This window comes from Psammomys obesus, unplaced genomic scaffold (genome assembly GCF_907164565.1).
Source record: "Psammomys obesus unplaced genomic scaffold, mPsaObe1.curated_primary_1811, whole genome shotgun sequence".
Classification (NCBI taxonomy): domain Eukaryota; kingdom Metazoa; phylum Chordata; class Mammalia; order Rodentia; family Muridae; genus Psammomys; species Psammomys obesus.
In genome coordinates, this window is record NW_026592890.1 from 5,149,923 (window position 1) to 5,177,297 (window position 27,375).

Consider the following 27,375-nt stretch of genomic DNA (forward strand, 5'->3'; position numbering starts at 1 on the left):
TGTGTAAATGTACCACAGTTTCTTTATCTATTCTTCAGTTGAGGGACATCCAGGTTGTTTCCAGTTTCTGGCTATTACAAATAAAGCTTCTCTCAACATAGTAGAGCAAATGCCCTTGTTGTATGGTGGAGCATCTTTTGGGTATATGGCCAGGAATGGTATAGCTGGATCTTGAGGTAGAGCTATTCTAAATTTTCTGAGATAGATTTTCAGATTGATTTTCAGAGTGGTTGTACAAGTTTGCACTCCGACCAGCAGTGGAGAAGTGTTCCCCTTTTTCCACATCCTCACCAGCATGTGCTGTCACTTGTGTGCTTGATCTTAGCCATCCTGACGATGCTCAGTCTTGGTTGTCAACTTCACAGGATTTAGAATGGCCACAGAGGCAGACTCCTGGGCGTCCTGTCTTTGAGGGATTTTCTACATTGTGTTACCTGGAGTGCGAGGATGTTCACTAAGTGTGAATGATACCATTCCATGGGCTGGGGGTCCTGGACTGAATAGAAAGAACATGAGCTGAGAACCAGCCCCCCCCACCTCCATGCCTTCCTTCCTCTCCCTCCCTCTCTTTCCCTCTCCCTCTCCCCCTCCCCCTCATTCCCGACTGTGGATACACTGTGACCAGCTGGAATTGTTTGCCTCCTACCCAGCAGCATCGTACATAGAGCATCAGAACAGGGGAGGCTGCTGGAACATTGAGCGCAGGGAAAAGAAAGGGGGTACACGAAGCCTGGTTAGGTATTTTGTATTACTGTAAGCCTATGTGTGGAAGCCCCTAAGAGGAGTCCCCACTACACAAGCTCAACTAGAGGAAAGGAGCTGGAGCTGAAAGGTGCTATTGCAACTACTTTACTAAATATAGCTTTCTGACTAATGAGTATACTCAAAACCTAAGCCAGGTAAGGTAGTGCAAGCCACTGATACCAACTACTCAGGAGGCTGAGGCAGGAAGAATGCAAGTTTGAGACCAGCCTGGCAGACTTAGCCCGCTCATCTCAAAATTTAAGTCTTTAAAAAAAAAAAAATATGGAATCTAGCTCAGAGGCAGAATATAAGGGCCTTGAGTTCACGCCTCAGAACAACAACAACAACAAAAATAATTTGGGAAATTTAATTTGAAAACATACTCACCCCAGCCTCACCCCAGCCCCACGCCAGATCTTGGGAAGCAGGACTCTGCCTCATTAGGATGCTCAAGAGACCTCAGAGTAGTGCCCATTGCATACCTGCATTTGGGAATGGCTGTACCAAATGCTGTCTGTCTTGTCATCAATGAACTAAACCTTGTCAACAACAGCCATAAGTTCAAGCCCTATTTGAAGAGTGTCCTGTTCTGCCAAAGTACAAAGGCACTGACATCCCTTGCCATCAGGAGAATGTCCTCAGCCGGGATGTGACCTCCAAGAAGACTGTCAGGGATTCTGTCTGTTTTACTGTTGAATGAATGAATAAATGATGAATGAATGAAGAGACTACAAACCTGCTCGCAGCCCTAACAACACACGAAATCGCCAAATGGAACAGGCCATCTGTCACGTCATCAACACTTTAAGGAATTTATTCCCTTCCCTTTCTTCTTGGCTCCATTACCATGCCTCAATGGGGAGAAGTCAGATTGTTCTGCCCTCCAAAGTAGCTGGGGCTGAGAGCCGTTTACCCTCTCCCTTCCACACTACCTGGCACTCTGCCACAGGCACCGCTGAGAAGCATAAACTGGACTCTGAAAATCCCTGCAGAAGCCACACTTTTACTGATGACTCTAAAAGAGCCCCCACAGGGAGCCCTCACACTGATACTCGAGAAATAAGATGTTCCCCACCCCCAATCCCATCTTCCTATTTCTCCTCCAGAAACCTTGACACTTCTTGACAACCTTAACCCTCCACTTTCACGCTGCCCCTTCACCAGCCCCATCCCCTTCCTGATCTTTCCACACACAGAGGGTAGTTTTTTGTTGTTCACTTACATTAAAGTTGCAGTGGTAGCAGCATGAAGCCAGCACTCTCCTCGGCTGATCTGGGGACACCAGGGCACTGTAAGAAAATAATGCACGCATAGGCTATAGAGGTGCCTGTGCATAGGAACTTTGTGGCTGAAAGACTTGGCACTGTAGTCCTTGAGATGGACTTCCTGGCATGGGCTGGCTCCTTCTGCCAACAAGATTCTCTTTTTACATCTACCTCCTTACCCTGCATGAGCTTCTGTCTGTCTATACCATGGCAAGTTTCTTCTTCCCAGTACATCACAGAACCTTGATGGAAAGAACTCTACTTTTCATGCCTTTGGGGTTCCTTCTGCAGCCAATCAGCATGTCTGTAGATTCGCTGTGGACAAATCACTGGTCCCTTCCAAAAGACTGTCTGGTAACTCTTCCATATTTATAAAATTTTCCCCCAGAAAGACTATCTCCAGGTAACAAAGAGGTGACCTCTGAATGCAGTCTCTGAACACGAAGGACAACCACATATGCAAACACATGATAGGATGCTAGGAATCGTCACCAAACACGGAATTGATGCTGGAGGACTCAGAATGTAGACTATAGGCAATGAGCATAGCTTCTGAGGGTTACCAGCCGGCTGCTTCTTTTGACACCGTACAAGGAATGGCTTTTGAAAGCTCAGCTTTGACAGATGACAATGCCAGGTCACTGACCACACCTACCTTCCCCTAATGTGAGAAGTGTGTCAGGCTCTAAGGCCAGGCTGTAGCCACTGGGCCAGACTTGTCCTGTTTCTGATGGACAGATCCCAGCTAGAGGGGATTATGCCCACAGAGCCCAGATTTAGGAAGCCTGCCTTTTCTTTCCAGCCACACAAAAGACCTGATAAAGAAACACTGGATGAAGAGGAAGAAAAAAAAAAGGAAGAAGAGGAGGAGAAAGAGTAAGAAGAGGAGAAGGAGAAAGAGGGAAAGGAGGAGAATGAGATGGAAAAGAAACTGTTACATTCAAGAAATAGGTCAGTGAGAACTGATGAATCTTTCTACACAAATCCTATCTGCACCTCACCCTGACGCAAAGCTGCTCCCCTGAGGAAGCCGGTTGTGTTGCTCACGACACACAGCATCCCAGCATCTGTCAGGCCAGTGAAAGCAGTGAGCAGCAAAACCCCTCGGCCCTCTGAGCCCTGTCAAGTGCAGTTCACATGGTGAAATCAGTGTTGTAAAGGAGACACAACGCTCGCTTTCGAGCAGCTCTCTAATGGGCAATTACCTCTTCTCTGCTTCCATTTCTCCCTTCTCTCTCACGCTAAGGAATAGCAGCCGATAGAGGACATACGGGAGACTGTAGTTTTATTTAGTCTGCCTCAGAAGTCACCTCTTATGCAGTTCTGAGGTGTGTATAATTACAGGTGCAGTTAATGTGCTTAAGAGCTTAGGGGAAGCAATTGCATATGAAAGATAACTTCCTAACAGACAGCTTTATTACAGCCAGGCTGGCAGCTCCGGGCTCGGGAATCGTGCACACCTCTGCCTGCACACTCTTCCATCCTCCCCTCCTAGCCGTACTCAGCTCTGGAAAGATGCTGTCGATTATGGAAATATTGGTCTGTGAGTTCAGCTAGCCCCACTTCCCAAGGGTCACATGTAGTAGAACAAGTTTTCAAGTCTCTTGGAGATGACCACGGTACAAAAGCCCAGCAAAAGGCCCCCCAAAAAGCCAAGAAAGAAGGTTTGAAAATGAATGTAAAAACTGACAGTGAGAAACCATGTGCTAGAATTTCAACACAGAAGCTCGCTTTTGTGGGGAGCAGAGACAATCCTTCTTGCTTCAGAACAATGTCACTTCTTCATGAGCTTCGACTGCCAACAACCAAAGAAGACATTTCCATACCAGAGCCACTGAAATACATGAGGGAAATACAGACACATGATGGACGGATGGATGGATGGATAGATAGATAGAGAGATATCGTTTAGGAGAATCCAACATGGAAGGATCCAGCCCATTGGAAGAGAAAGAATGATAAGGAAATGAAGGCATAGAGAAATTAGTAAAATAAGAAAAAAAAGCCTCTCAATTAACTAGCATTCAAGTCTACTCTCTCTCTTTCTCTCTCTCTCCCTCCCCTCTTCCCTCCCTCATTCTTTTCTCTTCCTCTTCCACCTCTGTGTCTCTGTGCCTCAGTGTCTCTTTTCTATATGTCTTCTTCCCTCCCTCCCTCTCTTTGTGTCTCAATGTCATGTTTCTATCTCTCTATATTTATGTCTTTTGCTTTGTGTCTCTGTCACTCAGTCTTTCTGTCTCTCTGTCCCTCCATCTCTATGTACAACACACACAGAAAGAGAGAATTGCCACAACTACATAACAAGGAGAAACAAACAAACAGACAAACAAAACAAAAAGTTAGTAAGAGCAGGTCCGGACAGACAGACACAGACAGAAGGTACACAGATGGAAGTCAACCTCAACAGTCTTTGGCCCTTTAAAGACTGAGCCACACTGGGCCTGGCTTGGCTTGAGGTCAGGGCAGGCGCATTTTTGTGAATGGAAGCACAATCAGTGATGTCATCTCTCGGTACTTACTACATGTCCTTGCTAGGGGGACCAAGAACACCCTGTCCCTGTCCGAACAGGTTGTTGTTAATGGTTTGGAAAAGCAACAGGCCAAACCCTGGACCAGATGGGGTAGTTTATAGCCTATGTTTTCCAGTGCTTTCTTAGCTTTCTAGCGTTCTGGAGCAGCACAAAGAGTCTATTCTGTGACGTCATTATCCTTCATTTAACTTGTTCTTCTCCTACCTAAGGCCACTGTCATGCTTTCTAACTGCTCCTGCCTTTCAATAACAGCTGCACCAACTTTTGGCACCTAAACATATTATTGTTGATTAAACATTATGGGGAGAGGGGCCTGAGTGACACTATATTATTTAACTCACGACTACAAGAAGAACCAATGAAGACTTTCTGATTTTCTATATACCTTATAGACTTCATCTTCAGCATCACCTCCTAATCCAAGATAACTGCTGGACCACCAACCGTCTCATCCACTTAGAACATCTAAAATGGCAGGCTCCCTGCTGAGCCGGCTATCCATAAGCAGTCTTCCTCTAGGTCTTATATACACTTCTGCTTATACGTGTCAGTCAAAACCCAGTCACAATGAACTGGGAGTATAGTCCAGCTGACAGAGTACTCTCCTTGAATGTACAACCTGAGTTCCATCCCTAATCCTGCACAAACCAAATGGTAACACACACCCAAAGACCCAGCACTGGGAGGTGGAGGCAGGAGGATGAAGTTGAAGGGTGTTCTTGGTTATGTAGTGGGTGACATGTTTGAGTTCCTGTCTCAAAAAAAAGAAGAAAAAGAAGTACTGAGTATATTGTCATTCCGAGTAAAATTGGATGCTGGGGAAAAAAATTAAATGGAACATGTTCATTTACTCAGTACAGGTTTACTGAATGTCACTACTGTGCCAGCCCTCATCTGCAATATCTATCTTCATGTAATCCTTCCTTCCAACCCTGACAATGCTGTCCCCAGCAGCCCCATCTGGTCACTTGTCATCAAGAGGTGGAAGCAACATCCCCCTGCTCAGCCTTCTCACCACACATGCTGAGTTTCCACATCCCCAAACTCCCACGAGTACATGCAAAGCACGTGACTTCCCATAATTAATTGCAATATGAGTTCATCTCATATCAAATGAGAAGACAGGGAGGAAGCACTCTGCTACTCTCTTTAAGAATGTCCTCGTGTTCAGCAGCTGTACTTTGAACTACATTTCCCAGCATTCCTTTTTCTCTACAGTTCAAGGCCCAGGTTAACTAGACACTTTTGGCCTATGATTTAGCAATAAAAGTAAAAAGTGGACATAGTTTTGATGCTGGCTGCTCACTGATCTGTTGTCCTGCCCACGTGCCCAGCCTCTCAGGTTCCTGTCAGATCTCCTCAGTGCCTTTGACCCTGGGCTGAGAGCCACTCCATGGCCCTCTCATATGGAGCAGCTGTGTGGGAATGGACACCACTGTTCCTGTGGGCCACCCACAGTGAGGAGCTAGAACCAATGAGAGTCAAGACAAGCTAAAAGTTTATCCTTGAAGGTCCCAACCATGCTTGTAGGTCTCAGGTCATCCCAAAGGTTCATTTTTTTTTTCTCTTTGCTTTTCTTCACTCCCTATGTTCTTTCCCCAACAAGTCTAGAAGGCCCTTAGTAAACTACCCCCAACAACAGATGTGGAGAAGCCTCATGGGCTGTCTCCACAGGCCCCCAAAGCAGGGCATCCAAACCTGCGGTAGGCCCCTCTCTCTCTCCCACAAATGAAGGCTGCCCGCAGCTCTGCCTTCCGAGGTCCCACCCCACTTGCAGCTGTAGAACAGGGCAACATGGTAACACCAACAAAGTCTGTATTTTCTCAAAATTCTTTGCAAGTCCCTGCTATGTGATCTAGCACCTCTCTTGAAAATGTCACTGCATGTGACAGTTACTATTTATTTCAGCATTTTGCACGGTTACAGAAATCCGGAGAAAGGAAGAATTCTGTTTACATGCTGCATGTGACAGTGAATAGGCTATAGGTTGCAGAGAACGATAAAATGTAACAATAGGTAGGTATATAGCCAGATGACAGACAGGTAATTAAATGTATGTGGATAGATGATCGATAGCACATACATACATAGATGATAGATACATAGACAGATAGATAGATAGATAGATAGATAGATAGATAGATAGATAGATAGATGACAGATAGATATGACTTTATTTAGATAGACTAATAAATGGCAGACATATAATCATAGACAACACATGGCAGATGGATTGGTTTATATATGCATACTTTCAAAATAAATGTAACAGGTCTCCATCATACTTCCTGACAGCTAAAACAATCAGGCGGTCAACTAAGTAGTGGGTAATAATGAGATCCTTGCAATTACAAACCTCTACAATGGGGGGGTAGTGCAGCCCTGCCAGGCCACAGAGGACGATGATGCAGCCAGTCCTGATGAGACCTGATAGGCTAGGGTCAGAGAGAAGGGGAGGACCTCCCTGATCAGGGGATTAGAGAAGGGAAGTGGGGAGGAGGGGGGGTGGGACTGGGAGGAGACAAGGGAGGGAGCTACAGCAGGGATACAAAGTGAATAAATTGAAAACAAACGAACAAATAAATAAAAGCCTTTACAACTCAGACTTCATTAACACAGTACACGATGTTACATGTGTACTGATGTTTCTACTCATCTTCCTATTTTCCTGAATGATGTTGTCAGAAACGTTGCGACTAAATTTTTTAATATTTTTTAATTTTAAACACAGATACTGAGAAGTACCTGAGCTATTTTCTTACTATTATTTAGGTATGTTACTAGTCAACCTCTTATCACTGTGACCAAGTGCCTGTCATGGACAACCTAAGGGGGTAAAGCACTTTGAGACAGCTCAAGTCTGTGGTGATCTGGGTGCGCTGTGTCAGGCCTGAGACAAGGCAGAGCAGTTACCGTGAGGAGCACAGAGCACAGCAGCACACACCACAGGGGCCAGGAAGTACAGGGGAAAGGAGAGGACTCTACGCGCAAAGTTACAGACCCGCTGACCTAATTCCTCCAACCACGCCTCCCTCCTCATGCTCATTATCTCTCGGTAATGCCCTTAAATTCTGACTCTATTAGCTGGTTAAGCCATTAAAGACTTCAAGGCCCTCTTGTTCCCAATACCTTTCAACGTTAGGTTAGATCCACTAGCTGAGGGGGCATTTTCTAGTCAAACTGTTACAGGTATCTTAGTTTCAAGAATCATGTTTAACGTGGATGTGTTACTTTGAGGTGGGAGGATTATGAATGCGAGATTACCCTGAGCTAACTAACAAGTTTGAGACCAGCCTCAACTGCCTAGGAAGACTCGGTCTCAAAAGTAAAAATGTAAAAAGAAAAGTTCATGTTTAAAAAACATAAGTAAAACTTATAGGTTATAAAAATAGTTGTATCTGAGGTGATTCTTTTCAATTTCATATATAGATAATAGTATACTTTAAATAAATAAGATTATTGTGAGATGAGTATATGGAATAGTTTCTGTTTGGGAAATTGAGTGAAATGCTAAGGCTTGTCTTGACAAAAGCATATGTTCAGAATAAGTACATTTTTCATGCTGTGCTTTATACACAGAATACCAATTTTTGCCTAATAGGCTTGATTCACACAAGGTTAAATAGTATTCAGACTGATTGCTCTACCTCAAAAATCCTCCGTGATTTTTGTAGACATGCTCAAAAGTTACCAGAAGAGGTATGGCCTGGTTGGCTTTCTGTTGATGCAATAAACAGCATGATCATAACAACATAGGTCTATTTTAGCTTATACTTCTGAGTCATGTGATCCATCAGTAAGGGCAGAGCTGAAGCAGAAACCATAGAGGAAGACCGCTTTCCAGTTTTCTCATTGGCTCACGTTCAGTTATCTTCTATAGCCCAGGCCCACCTGCCTAAGGATGGCACCACCTGTGATGGGCTGGGTCCTCCTTCATCAATCAACAATCAAGACAAAATCTCTCACAGGAAAGGAAAAGGGAAAAAGGAAAGTGGAAAAAGAAAAAGTGAATGGAAAGGAGAACAGAAAGGAACTTAAGAAATAGCACTGTCTCTATTTGATGATAACATAATCTTCCTTTCTCACGCTAAAGATTACATACACATAACTATGGGCTAATATTACTAAGTGAACTCAGTAAATTTGCAAGTTAGAATTTTAAAAACAGTGCCATTTATGACAGCAACAAAAACGTAGGAGGTATAAGTTCTATAGATTAAAAACAGTACAACAAAAAATTTGGAGAAAATGAAAATGAGTGAAAAGACAGCCCATGTTCATGAACTAGAAGAACTAACATCATAAAAATGTTTATACTACCCAAAGCAATCTACAGACCGAAAGCAAGCCCTCTCAAAATGCAAATGTCATGATACAGAGAAACAAAAAGAATACTTAAATGCATATATGACCATAGAAGACCCCAAGCAGTCAAAGCAAACAAGCAAAAAGAACAAAACTGAAGAACTATACTTCCTGCTTTCAAAACATCTTACAGAGATATTAGAGCAAAATATCATGGTATACACATAGAACAAACCAGTTAGCTAGTAAAACAGAGTAGAGAGCACAGAAAGAAACTCCTTGTTTTACAGTCAATTGATCTTGGGCAAAGTCAACGAGAACAGATAACAGAAAAGTCCAGTTTCTTTCATGAAATGTTGTGGGGAAAACGGATATGCATATGCACGTGAATGGAATTAACCCTTGTCTCACAAAATCTTCACAAATTAGCCCAAAGCAGCGTGAAATTGTAAATGTAAAATCGGAAACTCTAAAACTACCAGAAGAAAACACAAAGTAATGTATCCATGTTATTGGTCTGGGCAACAGAACTATAACCACAAAAGCAAGAGAAACAAGATCAACACTAGACAGATAGGCTAGCATCTATGCAGTAAAGAGAAACATGAAACAAAGAGACTGCTGCAGAACGGAAGAAAATGTTTGAAACCACATATGCGGCAAGGGTTAGATAGTCAGTGTATAAGAGGGATGCAAACAGTCAACAACAAGAAAACAAATATCCTGATTTAAAAGATGGGTAAAGAAAGCTAGAGAAATGGGTCAGGGGTTAAAACAAACATGGCTCCTGCAGGGAACCCAGGTTTGATTGCCAGCACCCACATGGTGGCTCACAGCCCTCTGGATCTCCAGCTCCAGAGCAGCTGCCACCCTCTTCTGACCTCTGTTGGCAGTAAGTATGCATGTGGCACACATACACACATGCAGGCAAAACACTCACACATAAAGAATGAAGTGAATAACCCTAATTAAACACTGTTAAATGTTAAAGAAGATGAATAGGTATTTCTCAAAAGAAGAGATAGAAATGACCAACAGAGACATGAGGAAGTGCTTTGTAACTGTAATCACAAGGGAAATTCAAATTAAATCCATAGTAAGATAATAGTTCAGACCTTTTTAAATGGCTTCTATGGGAGAAGAAAAGATACAGCTATAGTGAGCATACAAGGCAAAGGCAGTTGCTGGTTAAGTATGCAAATTAGCACGGCCAAAGGGCAAATTATGAATTTGATGGAAATCATCCTGGGGAAGGACTATAATGATGGGAAGACAAGCCGGATGCCATCTCACTGTACGAAATCTACAGAAGCTGAACTCACAGAAGCAGACAGTTAGAATGATGGCAGCCACGGGCTGGAAGGTGAGGAAGAAGAAAATGGGGACTTCTTGATTCAAGGAAACAAGGTCATGAGACCCACTACAAAGTAAGGCGACTACAGTTAATAACAACATGGTGTAACTTTTAAAATAACAAAAGAAAACATGAACCATCTGAGCACAAAAAATGATAAGGCGATAGGCAGGAGCTTCACTTAATACCACCATACTGTCACACTCTGTATGAACATATATGTGTGTGTATACATATGTATATATACACCTACATATAGACATGTGTATGTATGTGTACACTATGCAAGTATATGTGTATATCTACATATATGTGGATAACATGTGAATACATATTAGAATACACTGTATCCCATAAAGCTGCAGTCATGACGTGTAAATCAGAAGTATTACTAATATTAAAGTACAAAGAAAAACACATAGTTAGGGATGTGTAGTTGAAGTTGTCATAGGGGGATTCCTCAAAAGCTAGAAATCAAAAAGTTAAAGATGTCTATGCTAAGGCAATTGTTATTTCAACAACACCAACAGGCCTGTTTTTAATTTCTCACAGGGACAGACAAGGAGACCTTAGACACCAGTAAGAATTTGAGTTAGAGCTGAGACCCTGGCTAAGGCCCTTAACTCTCAATGGCTACGTTCTCAAGTGTGAGGAGGAGCTTCAATCCATCCACTGACCCAGAGGAGAGTCAAGGTATCTTTTTTAAAGTATTGACTAAGATGTAGGTAGAATAGATTGCTTTTACAGTTTGCATCCATGGCCTTCCCCTTGCAAACATGAAAACACAAACATATAAACAACACACACATACACACACACACAAATGAAAAAAGGAACAAAATGGAACATAAATGTCCTAGAACATCAGAGAAATGATTGCACCTAAAACATCCCAAGCTATGAGTCAGAGATCATCATTACACAGAAAATCTGCAAGATTAATGCTTGATACTAAAATGAAATAGTGCACACACACACACGTTGGCAATAATCAAAGCAATATCAGAATGTGGTACACAATCGCCAATGACACTGAGGCAGAGGAAAGGAGTTGAACTAAGATAACCAACAAAATAGAAAATGTTAAGGCTGAAGTGAAGACAGGCGTGCAAAGAAGCAGAAAAAGTATATTTCACAGGAAATATATCTATGCCAGGTTAAAAACAGATTCAAATTCGCTCTTTTGATGTGTACGGCAGACATCACAGGTGCACACGCCTGTACACGTACCAGTGTGAACACCCGTATGTGCACGCCAACGGCCGGAGGGGGACAGTGGAGGCTTCTCTCACTCTCCACCTTGTTTTTTGAGACAGGGTCTCTCACTCACCCAGACGTGCACTGTTTCAGTGAGGGCCGTAAGCAAGCTCCTGGGATCTGCATCTCCTAGTTCTGGGGTTGCAGTCATATACTGCCATGCCCAATTTAAAAAGCAATTCCCCAAACTGCTTTTTTAAAATCAAAAACAGGTTGTACTGCTTTTGTAATAAATTTATTTAAAATGTACAGTCACACAGATACTCCAAATAAAAGAATCAAGAAGATATAAACCCCCAAATGAAAACCAAATAAAGGTAGCCCTTGGTACATGTTAGGAGACAAAGCAAACTTAAAAAAAAATGCTGAAGCAAGGGAGATGTTGAGTGCTCGGTGACAAAAGAAAAGCCCATCTGGAAGGCATTATCATGTAAAACGTACATTTATTTAATAAAGTAGCCTCAAGATATATAAAAATTGTTGGAACTACAAGGACAAATGGACTAATTCAAAAATGTTATGCAAGATTCTAGCTCACAACTATGAGCATTTGGAGAATTAAGTAGATTCTTAAAAAATTAGAAAAGACGTCAAAGATTGCTATAGAAGAATGCAAAACAGCAACCCGTTACAGAGATGGGGAGATGTGTATTGACACATCATGACTTCTCCAATTAGGAAATGCACACAGTTTCGAATGTGCAGAAACCACTTCTTCAAGCATTCGGAGACGTGGGCAGCATGACCGGGACACAGCGCAGAAGGATGTGAAAGCTCTCCGCTGACTCTCGACAGCAGCTGTGGGGCTTCTATTAGCGCATCACGTTCTGTTCAAGACCAAAACGCCTAATCAGAGACGAGGAATGAAGGGCACTGAAGAGGCTCGGCAAAGGGAAAAGGGTACTTGAGAGCTGATGCAGGCACTCCTCCAAATCAAGCCAGCGCCCGTGTGTTCCTATAGGGTATGTTGTTGGTTTTCTAATGGGTTAGCGTGAGAATTTGTCTACACTTTAGGTCAAGGCCACACACTATGGGATGAGTGCCCTCAAGGGCACCCTTCACTAAAGTAGGCACCAAAGAAGGGGACAAGAATTGGCAGAAAGCACACAGAATCCAAGAAACTGTAGCTGGATTCACAGTGTCCTTGGGAGCAGAGACATTCTACACTTCTCATGGAGGTCACACAGCCTTTCATCTATTTTCCTGGCACACCTGTTCCATTCTCTTCCCGCAGCCCAGCTTTGTCCCACACCTCCAGATCATCATTCCACTTGATCTGCATGATGGCTGCAACCTCTAATTGTCATCATTTTGGAATTGCTGGAAAAGAGCCAATCCACACAAAACACAAACCCCTCAAGAGCTTGCAGCCATGATCCCCAAACCTCACCCGCCAGGTCTGGGAGAAGTGGCAGAATCTAGTCCTTTCACGGCCATTTCTTGTGGAGGGAAAAAACAAAACAGAACGAACAAACAAACAAAAACAGAACCATGAGGAAAACCCCTCCCCATACTCTGGGCAACACAAATGACTCTACTCCGTTTCTAAGTAGAAAATAAAAATGGAATTTCCAAGAAGGGCAAGACATGAGGGTTGGCCAGTCAGAAGTATTTACTGGAGGAATTATGATCACTCTGATATTCAGTCAGCAAGCACTGATTATGTCACAAGACAGAAAGTAACACAGAGGAGGAGTCAGAACAGGAAGCACCTTGTGAAAAAGCTTCTTCTACTGCACAAAACACAAAGATCCATGTTGCTGGAAGCTGTGAGCACATTGAAGAGAGATTGCCATCCTTGAGGGACCCACCCCTCGCTTGCAGGATGCTTAGGGCTTTGGCCTTAGCTTTCTCGTTACCGCTGGGAACATTTCCTCTTAGAAAATGACTTGCACGAAAAAAGCTAGAAATCTGTATTCCCCTGTGTTTATTTTTAACAAGTTTACAAACCATCCAGTCAACGTGGACCTGTGTAAAATGGAGACTGTGGCTTAGCAACACACGCTGTCAGAAAGAGGCAGTCAGGAGGCCTGCAGCGTGCCACACTCTTACTGCCAGAGCAATCTGTCCCACACACCGCCGCTGCTGGATTTGGACAGTGCTCTCCACTCTGCCTACACTGAAAACTTCACAGACGTATTTGTCCCGATTTACTACCTTTCTACAATGAATAAAATACTACTTCCTGATGAAAAAAAAGCAAGGGAACGGTAAGAGCTTATTTTACTGCGCAGACTCAGTGAAGAAGGGATTCCTGCATTCCTTGCAGCTCCCAGTGTCCTGTGAGGAACTGAAAACTCATAGCCCAACAGAACTCCCCAGGCACAATCCCAGTCCACCTGCTTTTAATTAGCCCTGTCCGTGGCCATGAGTTATTTTTTTAAGGTCAAAGTCAGAAAAACAAATCCAGCAGAAAATTCAAGTCAAATTATCTTTTCCTTGAAAAGATGGGAGGGTTTTGGGGCCAGTCCTGTGGTGGGACCAAGAGATGACAGCTTTAGAACCCTTGTCCCTTCTCCCACAGGGAAGTGATTTTGTTTCGTGGTATCTCTACACTACACACAGCTGACCGAAGCACAGCTTTCTGGGCCATGGATTGTTGGGCCAAGACAGAGTCCACGTGGCTTGTTTGCAAACTGGGTGTCTTTGACTGGGTGGGAGAGGTTAGGCATTCCCTTGGGAAGGAGTGCTGGAGGCCCCATGCATATCCACTGGGGCCATGGGGACTCAGCCAGCCATAGAGGGAAATCTGATCTCACTCGGCCCTCTGAAATCCTTCCAGAAGCTTCCCTAAAAAAAAATCAGCAGAAGGGCTGCTTTCCGGCATGGCTACCCCCTAGCTAATCCTGCCTGGAGACCCTGAAGTCAGCCATGGAAAACCTCAGAGGCAGAACTTGGCTGATGTGCTACCTGCCTTTCTAGAAGAAATATCCTCTTCAGGTTGGTGAATTTGATTGTGGCATCTTTCTATTGTTCTGCCCCTGGAGTTTGTCATCCTAAGGCCTCTTTCCCCATGATGCAAAAGGATCAAACTCAATAAAGCATTCCTCAAATCGAGGCCCACTGACGTTTGTAACTTATTTTCTTCTAGGAATAGTTAATGTATGTCTTGCCAATCACCTTTCATGCACAGGAATCTGACACAAGTTCCTAAGGACTCGTTCCCACTGTGGTTCCAGGGACTGTTAGCCATGGAGCCTGTTTCCCCATCCATAGTGCAAGATGTTCACACCACACCTCCTGATCTAAAGCTTAAATGAGAAAATATACCTATCTGGCATACTTCAATTACAATTATTTCAACCGAGGAAGCATGGACATATGCTAAAACTGGTAGGTGACAGTGAGATGAGAAACAGAATCTTCTCAGGGTCCCCTGGGAGATGTCCACCAGACTGGAATACATAAAACACTGGCTTAAAAAGACAAAATGAGTTAGAGTACACATATTGCTCTTGTAGAGGACCTGTGCTTGATTCCCAGCACCCATCTTAGGAGGATCATAATCACCTGTAACTGCAGTCCATGAAATCCTAACTCCCCTAAACCTTGAGGGCACCTGAATGCATATGCAAACACACATACACACACAAATAATAAACATAGGGGTTGGGGAGATAGTTTCATAGTTAAGAGCACTTGTCCCCTTGTAGAAGACTAATCCTCACATGGCAGTTTACAACCAACTGTAATTCCAGTTCTGAGGGACCTGACACCCTCACCTGGCCTCTAAGGGCACTGTCCACAGGTGATACGCTCTTACTCACTGTTCTATTGCTGTGAAGAGACACCATAACTGAGGCCATTCTTACAAAGGAAAGCACATAATAGGGGCTGGATTAAAGTTTCAGAGTTTAGTCCATTATCACGGTGGGAAGCATGGTGGCACGCAGGCAGACATAATCCTGAAGCAGTAGCTGAGAGCTTTGCATACTGATCCATAGGCAGAGAGAGAGCGTCTGAACTTGGCATGGGCTTTTGCTACCTCAAAGCTCATCCCCAGAGACAAACTTCTTCCAACAAGGCCACACCCCCTAACCCTTCTAACCCTTTCAAATAGAGCCACTCACTGGTAACTAAGCATTCAACTATTGGAGCCTGTGTGGTACATTCTTATTTAAACCACCACATGCACATTCATACATGCAGATAAAAACTCATATACATAAACTAAAAATAAATATTTTAGGTAATCAAATAATTTATAAAATTTGAAGCACAAAACAAACAAAAATATGTGGACTTCTGAAATATTTCAGAAAATGCATATGTGTGAGCTTGGGTGATTCAATGATGCTAAGCATGTGAATTCCATAGAGAAAGGTTCAGCATCCGGCAGGTTTTATATGAGGCCAGGCCTCTACAGAGGGCGTTCTATGACGGTATGAGAAAGAACACTGCCTAAACAATCACCTACAGACTCCTCCAGTCAGCTGCTGGGATCTCATTGTTAGAGGTCTATCATCTTTTGATTAGATTTTATTTCTTCTCTAAATTCACTGACTTTTATCCAACATTCAGAGTTTGGTATTTAAATAGGCCCATCAGGCCTCTACTGAGACCAGACACCTATGATAAGAGAAAGAAATCAACAGAAGAGTGTGAAATGTAAAGACAATGTATTACTCTAAGGATAATAACTCTAAACAGGTAGACACCAAGGTAAACAATGTTCTGCTCACTGTGCATTTATTCTGTTCTCAAAAGATTGCATGTAAAGAGAAGGTTACCAATAGAGAAACTAGAATTAGACTGGCAGCATCTGTCTTGGTGGCAATACTGAATCCAAGAAGATGATGGAGTGTTTTTAACATAGAAAGAAGAAAGCCTTGAACCTGTGTTATATTTAGCTGAGTAGCCATTCAAATGTAGAGGTATAATAAAAACATTCTTGGGGAGATGCCTCAAAGCCTGCTGCAGAATGGTCCACATTGAAAACATCTTTGGAGTTAAAAAAAAAAAAAAAAACTCAAATATAAAAATAAAGCCAAGAAAAGCTTAAAAAGTATAGAGAGCAAGGAATCAGATATCATTATTGTCTCAACTTTTGGGAAAAAATAGATAAAGGTAAGAAGATATATTGACAAAAAATAATTCTAAATATTTCTTTAAAAGTTTCTTAGAATAAGAATATTGAAACTGATTGGCTTTAGTATAATAAGGACGAATGAATAAGTGAAAAGCAAACACCAAGGGGAATAAAAGTAGAAATGATTAATGTCACAGAAGAAACTTCAATCCATTCCACAAAGAACAAGGAAATAAAAATATAGGAACATAATGGGACACTCAGCAAAAGTAGCTCTTGCATAATCATAGCGAATATCAAAATTCCAAGGTGTAATAAAATGACCTCTCCTGTGGAATCCCCTGATGTGGGTGCTGGGAACCAAACTCAGATCCTCTGCAAAAGCAGCAAGCACTCTGAACCCCTGAGCCATCCCTCCAGCCCCCTATTTTCTTTCTTTTGTAGTTCCTGTCTGTTGCCATGATTTTCACTTCTGAGAGAATTCTCTTACCTGAATGACCTCTTCCCCTCTTTAAAGAAGAAATAGACACTTATTTTTAAGTTTTGGATGCAATATCTCTGAACATTTGAATAATATATCTCCAGAAGTTTCTTCTCCCGGTATTTTCCCACCATGAGTGCTGCCTCTGATTTATTTTGGTCTCCAACCCCTGCCGCAGAAATTTTCTGTCCCGGTCCTCTTAGCTGCCTGGGTCAGGCTAGTCAGCCTGGAGCTTCACTCCGGGGTGATCTAGTTATATGAGGATCTGAGGTTCTGCAAGCAGAGCAGAGCCTCCCTTCTTGAGCTGTTTATGGTATCTACAGATGCTTGCTGCTTCTCCACTTTCACACTATTTTAGACTGAAATTTCACCAAATGGCAAGTGAACATGGACTTCTAGCCTTTTCTCCCAAAGTCAACACCAAAGTAACCAGAAGGAACTAAACAAAAAACGACATCAGAACTACAAAGTAAGCCATAGAAAGAGGCTTGTGTACTCTGCTTATGGTGTGCAGAGCTCGCGGGCTGGACTAGAGGAGAGCTGGGAACCTTACTGAGGAGACAGAATGAATGCCTCTTTTTTTTCCCTGTGACCCTGGGACAGTCATTGGCTGGAAAGTAGTGTAGTAGGATACACTAGTGTAGTAGTTTTAGTAGGACACACCCTGAACTCTACAGGAATGGAGGATTTGATGACCCCGATTGGACAAACCTCAAGCATTTACCCTGAGACTTTTGTTACCTCCACACCTTCAGGACAAGGACATTACAACCCAGAAGGTGGTTTGTTTTTTTTTGTTTTGTTTTGTTTTGTTTTGTTTTTTCCAACTTCAGTGCAAGTTAGCATCAGCAAGGCAATCTATCCCAAGCCTCCCCAGACCAACGAACCAACTGGAATCTCCGGCTATGAAACCAATGCTTTCCCACAGCTAACACTTTGCTGTGTGGCTCTATGAGAGATAACTGGTGTTCAGAAGTAAAGTGCTAATCCTGAGGAGTTCCCAGAGCGATGATGTGATTTGCTCTCTGTGGGTCTATCTTCTGTGGCTAGGCTTCATATATTCTGACTGTGGCTTATTTTGGCCTCTGCCACCACCTCCCTGGCCTTTCTATAAATTACTGCACAGTATTTCCAAAGTATACACACCTAGAAGTAGGAAAGGTATATCAAGACAATGGAAAGGCTGAAGAATAGACTGTCTCAAACAACAGAAGCAAAACCCAGACCATATTGGGCCACACACGATCTTCTGAAGTAGGCTTTTTTAAAAAATATGGACCAAAAATGTAAAATAAAGGATATTTGTAGAAGGAGTGAGGAGGGGAAAGATGAGAGAGAAAAACTATCACAGAACAAATAGAGAAAAGTAAAATAGAAGACAAAGCCCTCAAGTAAGTCCTCAATATAAGGTTTACTGATTTTTAACAAAGGCACCAAAATTATCCCATGAGGGAAGTACACACAGCTGGAAAAATATCCACATGCAGCAGAATAAAACTGGACCCTTATCTACCACAATATTCAAAGACTATTCAAATAGATCAAAGACCTGAACATAAGAACTTTATAAACTCTTAAAAGAAAACAGGGAACATCTTTTCAATGTGGATATGGATACAGTCATGATTTATTGTCTATGACATAAAAAAACAAGCAAATAAAGAAAAGATTGTAAAAATTTTAAACTTTTGTGCACCAACAGGCACTATCATCAAAGAAAAATGGCGTCCTACAGAGTGGGAGAGATGATTTGTAAGCAGGGCATCTGCTAAGGGATCAGCAACCCTCCGTGGAAGAGGTTTTCCATCCTATTTCATTGCTCCAGATATATAATCTGTTAAAATGTGGAGTCAGCCAACAAAGAAAAGTAAAAGCAACTCAAATCAAGAGTGGGAAAAGGACTAGAGTAGTAATTTCTCTAAAGAAGATAAACAAATGGCCACAAAGCTCATGGAACAGGCTTAGTCAGTAGGGCGACACAAGCAAACCTGCAGCTTCACATACTTTAGACTAGCTACTGCTGAGAAGATGGCAGGTAAGAAGCTCTGGTGAAGATACGAAGAGAAGATAACACTCATGCTTGGAAGATGGGAATATAAAAAGATGTCGCTGCTATGTATAAAACAGTCCGATATATTCTTAAAACTTGATCACAGTTTTACCTCATAAACCGCAAATTCAATTCTTGGTGTCTGCCCCGAAGCACTGGAGACAAGGATTCAAATAGATACTCATGTGCTGGTGTTCGTAGTATCTTTGTCCAGAAGAGCCAACAGATGGGAGTGGCCCAAAGGTCCACCCACAAATCAGTGGATACACAAAACGTGGTATGCGTATATCTAAAGGAGTATTATTCAGCCCTAAAAAGAATGACGGTGAGTAAGAAGGCTCAGCAAGTAAAGGCCCTTGTTGCCAAATCTAGTGACCTGAGTTAGGTTTCCAGAACCAAGGTGATGGAAGACTATTGCAAGTTGTCCTCTGATGTCCACATACACACTATGGCACATACATTATTATGCATACACATACTAGATAGATAGATAGATAGATAGATAGATAGATAGATAGATAGATAGAGAAAATTAATTCATAATACATGGTACAATGTAAACCTTGAAAACAGGATACAATGCAAAATACACCAGGCTCACAAGGACAAATTGCACAGTGTTCCCATTCTAAAGCATCTAAAGTAAGCAAATTCACACAAAGAGCAGAATGAGTCTAGCAGGAGCTGCATGGAATCATTGCTTCCTGCATGAAGAGTTTTTCTGTTTGGGATGTGAAAGGTTCTGAAAACAGGGTGGTAATGATGGCACAACAGGGTTGATGTCACAGAGTTTACACCATAAAAAAAAATTAAAATGGACGAATTTTATGTTACGTGTATTTTGCCACAATAAAAATCAGTCAGTCAATAAAATGACAAATGTAGAAATGAAAAGTTAGTAAAAACTTGGCAAATAAGAACAAAGAAATCTCCAAGGAAACAAAGCAGAGAGAGAGAAAGGAATGCTGAAAGAAAAAATTTTAAGATGAGACATGGCAAAGAAGGTTACTATTTATATTAATCATTGCTTTCCTGAAAGCTTGAGTCAAAGGTTATAAACATGTTTTGATGTATATGCATACGCACATACACACATATGAAAGGAGGTTTAGTGAGAGAACAAGTTCTTGAGACTATAAAGCCACAAGATGCCATCCTCAGGCTGGTGACCCAGGAAGGCCAGTGGTGGGATTCAGGCTGACCCCAAGGTCCTGAGAACCTACAGGCTGGTCACCTGCCTTCCAGTCCAGGGTTGGCAAAGATGGGTATCCCACCTTAAGAAAGAAAGAAGTTGGCTTTCCTCCACCTCTTTTTTCTCCTCCAGCCCTAGACAGATGTAATGATCCACCGGCTCTTTGTATAAACCCAAATACCAAATTCTCTGGAGACCCCTCACTGACAAGTAATGCAAACGATGTCTTACCAGCTATCTGGATCTCACTTAGCCTAGTCAACTTGAAACATATAATTAGAATTTCAGGGGGCAGCATGTGGGTGGGTTCCTGATCAAACCATTCAAGCAACTTCCTTGAGCTGAAGGAAGTAAATTTCCTTATCAGAACATCCTACCAAATGTCCAGCATACTGCCTATGTACGGGCTCACTCCAAGGCTATCCAGAAATCATGAAGCAAGGGGCCCAGAGAACTGAGAGACCACAGTCAAAATGTGCTCAAAATGACCAGGAGTCCTTGGAGGGATGTGGACAATGGGAAACAGCTAAGCAGGCAGGGCAAGGTGGAGTGATGGACAAGGGATCCCAGCCTCCATGCCTGGATAAACACCACCATTCTAGCCTGCTGGTGTGAAGGAAGGAAATCGTAAGACCACTCTAAGAGTCGTGGGGATTTTCAGTATCCTGCCCCGACTTATCCTGCACATGGGTGTGCATTTGCTAACACAGACGTCAGGGACGCTGAGTGCATGCAGGTTGCTGAGCCAAACGCAACGTGTGGGTTTCTGGAAGTAGCAAGCAGCCTCTATCCTGACAGTACCCAGGAGCTGTTGAGGAAGAGAGACACTCTGTAGTAACTGAAGAGAATAAGCCAGAGCTGTGAGGATGGTGGACAGCCACTCCGGAAGCAATCTGTCTCGCATCTGGTTATGAGAAACAGCCTTGAATTGCTGGTGCCTGCCATGCTAGGGACCGACTGACTCTCAGAAAAGAAGCCAGCTGCACTGCAGGAAGCTCTCTCACCAGTCGCCTGCCATGGATGAAGCTCTGCTCTCTATTGTTCCTGGATGCTGTTTCAAGATATTTCATAAACTGGTGGCGGAGGGTTGTCTCCCCATACCTTCCAGGCAGGGACCCACACATCTTCCTCCTTGACAATCCTCAAGTGCCCCGGGTGCAACAGACTTTAGGAATGTCTTAGAATCTGGGCAGACAGTTCGAAACCTCGGTGCGACCCGGGCATTGTCACCACAGACCGGGCTGCCTTGTTGTAAGCTCAATTATCATCTGTCAGCTCAGTTCTCATCCCACTGCAGTTAAAAATGAAAAGCTTGTAGATAACTAATGAGCCACGCTGCTCTGTTGGGCCAGATTCTGCATTTTTAAGTGTCCTTCTTCAACAAACACAGGATAGGCAGACCCTCACTGGCGTCATTGTTCCTGACTCCATGGTAATTAATGGGAAATTTTCAAATTGTCTGAATCTCTATTTAAGTGATTTATATAATGGACCTTCAGAGTTGCTGTTACAATCTATCACATCCATAATGAAAGAACTTAGGTGTGTTTATTGCCAAGTTACAGAGAAAATGGCAGACTGGTGATGATAACAACTTTTTTTTTACCTCTTGGTTGCCTCACGGTTCTAACAATCTGTGTTTAGAATGACAGGACAGAACTTCTTGCATGAGGGAAGGGTATGTGGTTTGTGCTGTTTTGTCTTCCCCAGGGCACGGGCTGGTCGCTCATGATTTATGGTAGTGTCTTATTGCAAATTGCTGTAAGGAAAACCATTGCTTATCCATGAGGAAGGGGACATTTACTCATAAACGTTCAGGAATGAGACAGTGTGTGCACAGGAATGATAGAAGCTGTTTGGCTTTCTTCTCCCCCATTTTCTTAAAACAAAAGGATGCTTTAAGAATTGAGGCTTAGGAGAATGGCTCAAGAAGAGGGGGGTCATCCTAGCTAGTCCACGTGCTTAGTATGTGCCAAGTAAAGACACCAAGGGGGGAAGCACGATTCATCCCACCTCTGCGTCCACGCTATAGACATCTGTCAGAGGAGAGCAGAGTTCTTAGAGAAACAGAACGTTTCTGTAGTCGTTCAGTTTCCTATGCCCTAAGCCTGTTGGGTATGTGGTCTAGCAAATGATAGTTTCTCAAAAACATAGATTTTTAACCTAAGACGCTAAGTCATATATATTTGAAAATGACACCGGTGTTCAATAAATTTGTATTTGAAGAATACATGACAAAGAAAAGCCTTTGCAATTAGAAAACTGTTGTCATATAATTTCCAGTCTCAAGAACATTATCATTTTGCTTTTTAGTATTCTAGTTATCTTTCATACCTCTTAAATATTATAAATGTACAGAGTGTTGTCCAGAATATTTTGAAAAAAAAAACTTAAAGGAATAACTTTTTAAAATATACAATGCCGTGACTCACAAAAAAAAATCTCCATGAATGGTCCTTGGTTTGAGTATCAGTCTCAGAAAAGACCCTGTGCTCAGTTTTTGGTTCTGTTGCTCCCTTTGTGGAGCTCCTGTCCCCTCCAGGTCTTTCTATCTCTCCCTTCTTTCATAAGATTCCCTGCACTCTGCCCAAAGTTTGGCTATGAGTCTCAGCATCTGCTTTGATACCCCGCATGGTAAAAGCCCTTCAGAGGCCCTCTGTGGTAGGCTCCTGTCCTGTTCCCTGTTTTCTCCCTCTTCTAATATCAATCTTCTTTGCCTTTCTGATTGGGAATTAAGCATCTTAGCCAGAGTCCTTCTTGATTTTTCTTTAGGTGTACAGATTTTAGAAACCCTGCATAGACGTAGCCCATGGCAGTTCAATGTCCACGTGGGTTCCATAGTAATGGGAACAGGGACTGTCTCTGATATGAACTGATTGGCCAGCTCTCTGATCACCTTCCCCTGAGGGAGATACAGCCTTACCAGGCCACAAAGAAAGACAATGCAGCCACTTCTGATGAGACCTGATAGACTAGGATGAGAAGAAGACCTCCCCTATTAGTGGATTTGGGGAGGGGCATGGGTGGAGAAGAGGGAGAGAGGGTGGAATTGGGAGGGGAGGAGGAGGGAGCTACAGAGGGATACAAAGTGAATAAGCTGTAATTAATAAAAATAAAAAATTCTCAATTCAAACAAGTCTTATTTATGAAAGTATGGATTTTCTAGATCTATGGGAGATCTTTATGCCAATATTTTTAACTTTTTTTGCATTTAGCATAAGATTTAAAATATATGCTTTTAAAATCAGAGCCAATATTCGATTATATTATATAGAGACCATATGGTACATTCTGCTATGGTATCAATGTGTCCCCTGAAGTGTCCATGCTGGCTGTACTCTACAACACAACAGCATCAGTAGCAGGGGGCCTTACAAGCGTGCTCAGGGAGAGAGGCCTCTGCTCATATTAATAGATCAATGTCAATGCCCTATGGCGAGGGTGACTTTGTCACACAATAGTTTTCCCCCCTCCGTGTACTTTCTGTCTCTCAGGCCTTCACTTGGTTGTCCTCTTTCTCCTGATCTCATTCCTCCCCATCCCACCGTTTAGTGCCTCCTGTCATACGAAGCTGCGCCTCCACTGACGTAACTGGCCCATCTTGGATTTCTCTACTTCTAGAAGTGTGAGACTCTAATTTTTTTTTCTTTTTATTACCCAACCTCTGGGATTCTGTGACAGCAACATGAATTAACTGAGACATTCTCAAAGCATGTTGCAGTAGTTGTTGTTATTTAGTTGTACTGAAGTGTTAAATTTCAATCCCAGCATTTAGGAGGCACAGGTAGGTGAATCTCTGAGTTCTAGGACAGCCAGGGCTACACAGAGAAACCTTGTCTAGGAAAAAAAAATCTTGCTCCTTTTTATTGCTGAGCAATACCCCATGTATATCTTACCTGTTTGCCAGTTGATGGATATTCTGGCTTCTGTGACTAAAGGTACTATGAAATTTTTTTGTCAAGCGTTCATGTGAACATGAATTGCTCTTTAGGATAAATGCCTATGGTATGGCTGGTTCATGTATGAAGTGAATATTAGGTATTCTCACTATTGGTATAATAATGCCTGAGATAAACAAATTAAAAAGCAGTATTCAATTTTGGTCATATTCATGGCAGAGACAGCAGGGCATTGCCACAGAAGGCTGAGTGGCTCCTATTCTTGTTACAGAAACCCTGAGGCAACTCACTCACAACATGGCAGCTGCCCTGGAACCAGAGAGCTCAGACAGCATTTCCTTCAAACATTGCCTGTGTCGGCACCTCCTTCTTGCTTTCAGAATTATTAATCATATTGACTTGTAACTCTTTGACTTACCATGTCTCTCTCCTGCTGTGGTTTGAATATGAAATGTCACTGATAGCTTCAAGTGTTGAAATCTTAGTCCCCAGCTGACAGCACTATTTAGAGAAATACTTGAAACTAAGAGGTAGGTCCCAGCTGGAGGAAGTAGATCCCTGGGTACCCATCTTTGAAGGTTATGCCTGGTCTTCCTCATCATACCTCTGTTCTTCCTGTTCACCCTGACACAAGTACCCTCTGCCATTGTTCCCAGCATTATGAGACTCTGCCGTGTCACAGAAGCTAACGTGAATCAGTGAAGCTAAAGACTATGGCTTCTCCTGAACCATGAGTCAACTCTGTTCTTTCTAATTGTTTATGTCAAGTATTTTGACACAATGACAACAAATCAGATTAGCACATCCCTCCTAAATTTCCCTTCATGTTTCACCCTTTTCCTTCTCAGTGGGCACTCGGGGGATGAGGAAAGCTTTGGCCTTCCATCCCAATCCCTTCAACTGCTTTCAGTTCAGTGTTCCATATAAGGTTTACTTTTTTGCTTTGAAGGCTAAATTTTCCATTTCCAAGATTTCTGAATGACTTCTACTTACATCTGTCTATTACTGGCACAGTTTCCTACTAAATTCACGTTTTTAAATTGTTACTTTATCATACTGAAGGTAGTAAGATATTTATATTAAAGTAAATTTTTGATTCATACATTATTTATAGCCCCCAGGCAAAAATTCTTTGATTTTTATCTGAGTGCTCTCACTGCCTGGGCATTGCCTACCTGAAGTCACTCCGCCACTTCTGTGTGAGCACAGCTCAGGTGTCCTAGAGCAGCACTGTGTCCTGCCGATAGATGGTGGCTGTTACAAGGCAGTTTTGACTGTTTCTTCTTCCCCTTCACCACAGTTTCAATTTCCCCACCTCCCAGAGCGAAGGAGAGTGGTCAGGACATGACCCAGCCAGCATTTCAAGAGGTAAAGGAGATTATGTGTGGCAGCTCCTGGGAGACAGGGGCTGGGATATCTGAAGCTACAAAGGCCGACAAACAGCAAATTCCACAAGGAAGGAACAGGGGAGACGTCTTTGTCAGCACGGCTGAACTGCTAGAACAAACCTCCTGTGTTCTTGTTCCTGGGAGGGATAAGTAAAAATTGTAGCCAAGGAAAGCTACAACTTCTTGCTGCTAAATCTTTCCCAACTGGTAAAAAAGGTTCTTCCCCATCCTCAGTTTGGAAGGTCTGCAGCTGGGAAAAAATGGGCTCACCTTTGCAAATCTTTCCTGTTCCAGACAGCCGGTCATGCAGTCACCTCTGCTTCCCCTCTCTCCGCCATACAGTCACCTCTGTTTTCTCTCCACCACGCCAGCACCTGTTTCCTCTCTCACCATGCCAGCACCTCTGTTTCCTCTCTCCACCAGAGAGAAACAATTTGTTAGCTGCTGAAACCCCCGCTGTGGTTCACTGGAGTCCTCTCAGCTTCTACTCACATGTCTAGAAGCACATTCCCCATCACTGGCAGAAGAATAGAAGCATGGAGTGTGGCTCCTGGCTGTCCAGGACAGCTGAAATGCCAGGCCCAGCCCTTTCTCTCACCAGCGCCATCTCCGCCACCTCCCATCCCCACACTCTGCCATGGGACTACACACACACACACACACACACACACACACACACACTGGGCTAGCTCTGCCTCTTTCCTTTAGCATGGCTGCACAGTGCTGACTTCTGTCTCTAAGTTGTTCCTAATTTCCTCATGTGGAACAAAAGGGAAACTTCTGGAGCTGCTTGTTTTGACTTCTTTTCCAACCCAATCCGATTTTAAATTATTGCATTTGAGCTTCTCACAAGTGGGCTTATTCTTGGAAAGGTCCAGAACCACAAAAGAATATAAAAACCAACAGAAATGCTATTACACCGTGACTGTTAATGTCTGGAGCAATGCTCCCTGGTCTTCTTAATTCTGTTTCATGACACTGTGACACGAATGTAATAGATGGGTTCTGTTGTGCCTTGTTATTGAATGTTCTCTATTGAATCTAGATGGTTCCACAAAGGTGTATACTCGATATAAATATATCCTATGCATCTACCATAGCTTTCCGATTCCCCAATTATGGATCTGTAAATTTGTATCTACTCTACATAATGCTGCATGGTAAATATTTTAAGATTTCCTTAGGAAAAACTCCTAGAAGTGGAATTACTTAGACAATGGATATAAACATTTTAAATACATATACAAACACATATCTGTTGCCAAAGCATTCTCTCGACAAATGTTCGTCCTCACAAACTCTGAGTATAATAATGTTTTAAGCTTGCCAGTTTGATAGACAAAAAAACCTCAGTGCTCATTTAATTTACATTTCTTTGATACTCATAAGTTTGAGCATTTTTCATATGGTAATTAGCCATTTGTCTTTCCTCCCAGTGCATTTTAAATAAGATTGTATTTACTTAGAACTTTTCAGAGACAGTCATTTCACAAATCAAATTAAGATTCCTTTTTATGCCCAGTAAGTCTATAAAGCCTCTGAACGGTTTGTGTTGATATCTGTTTCATAACGGGCATCTCCTTTGCAAGTTGAAACGGCATCGTCAAGTTGTGTCAGGTCCAAGTGCTAATTAGACTCTCTTTAGGTAATTTACATCCATAGATACGGGAGTATAGAGCTATGTATATAAACATGAGTGACCAAGTTATACATGTGACATCTATGTGCATGCTTGTGTCATTGTATATATGTATATATACATAAATAATTCATTATAAGAATAAGTATGTATATACATACATACTTAGTTACAGGTACAAATTATTTTTATCTGGGCACAATTAGATATTTCCATAACCTCTGGTCATATACAAAACCTG

At 42.5% G+C, this 27,375-nt stretch overlaps 1 long non-coding RNA gene across 2 annotated transcripts; it reads right to left on the reverse strand.

Annotated features, from left to right (window-relative positions):
* Positions 1 to 241: 241 nt before the first annotated feature.
* Positions 242 to 25,971, reverse strand: LOC129683396 (uncharacterized). 2 transcript variants are annotated; one of them, XR_008721142.1, is made up of 5 exons: positions 25,766 to 25,971; positions 25,283 to 25,344; positions 1,967 to 2,033; positions 1,227 to 1,433; positions 242 to 491 (listed from the first exon to the last, which is right to left on the reverse strand). It is a non-coding gene; the product is annotated as an uncharacterized LOC129683396 (long non-coding RNA). The 2 variants fall into 2 exon arrangements; XR_008721141.1 differs by having other exon boundaries at positions 478 to 496.
* Positions 25,972 to 27,375: the final 1,404 nt, after the last annotated feature.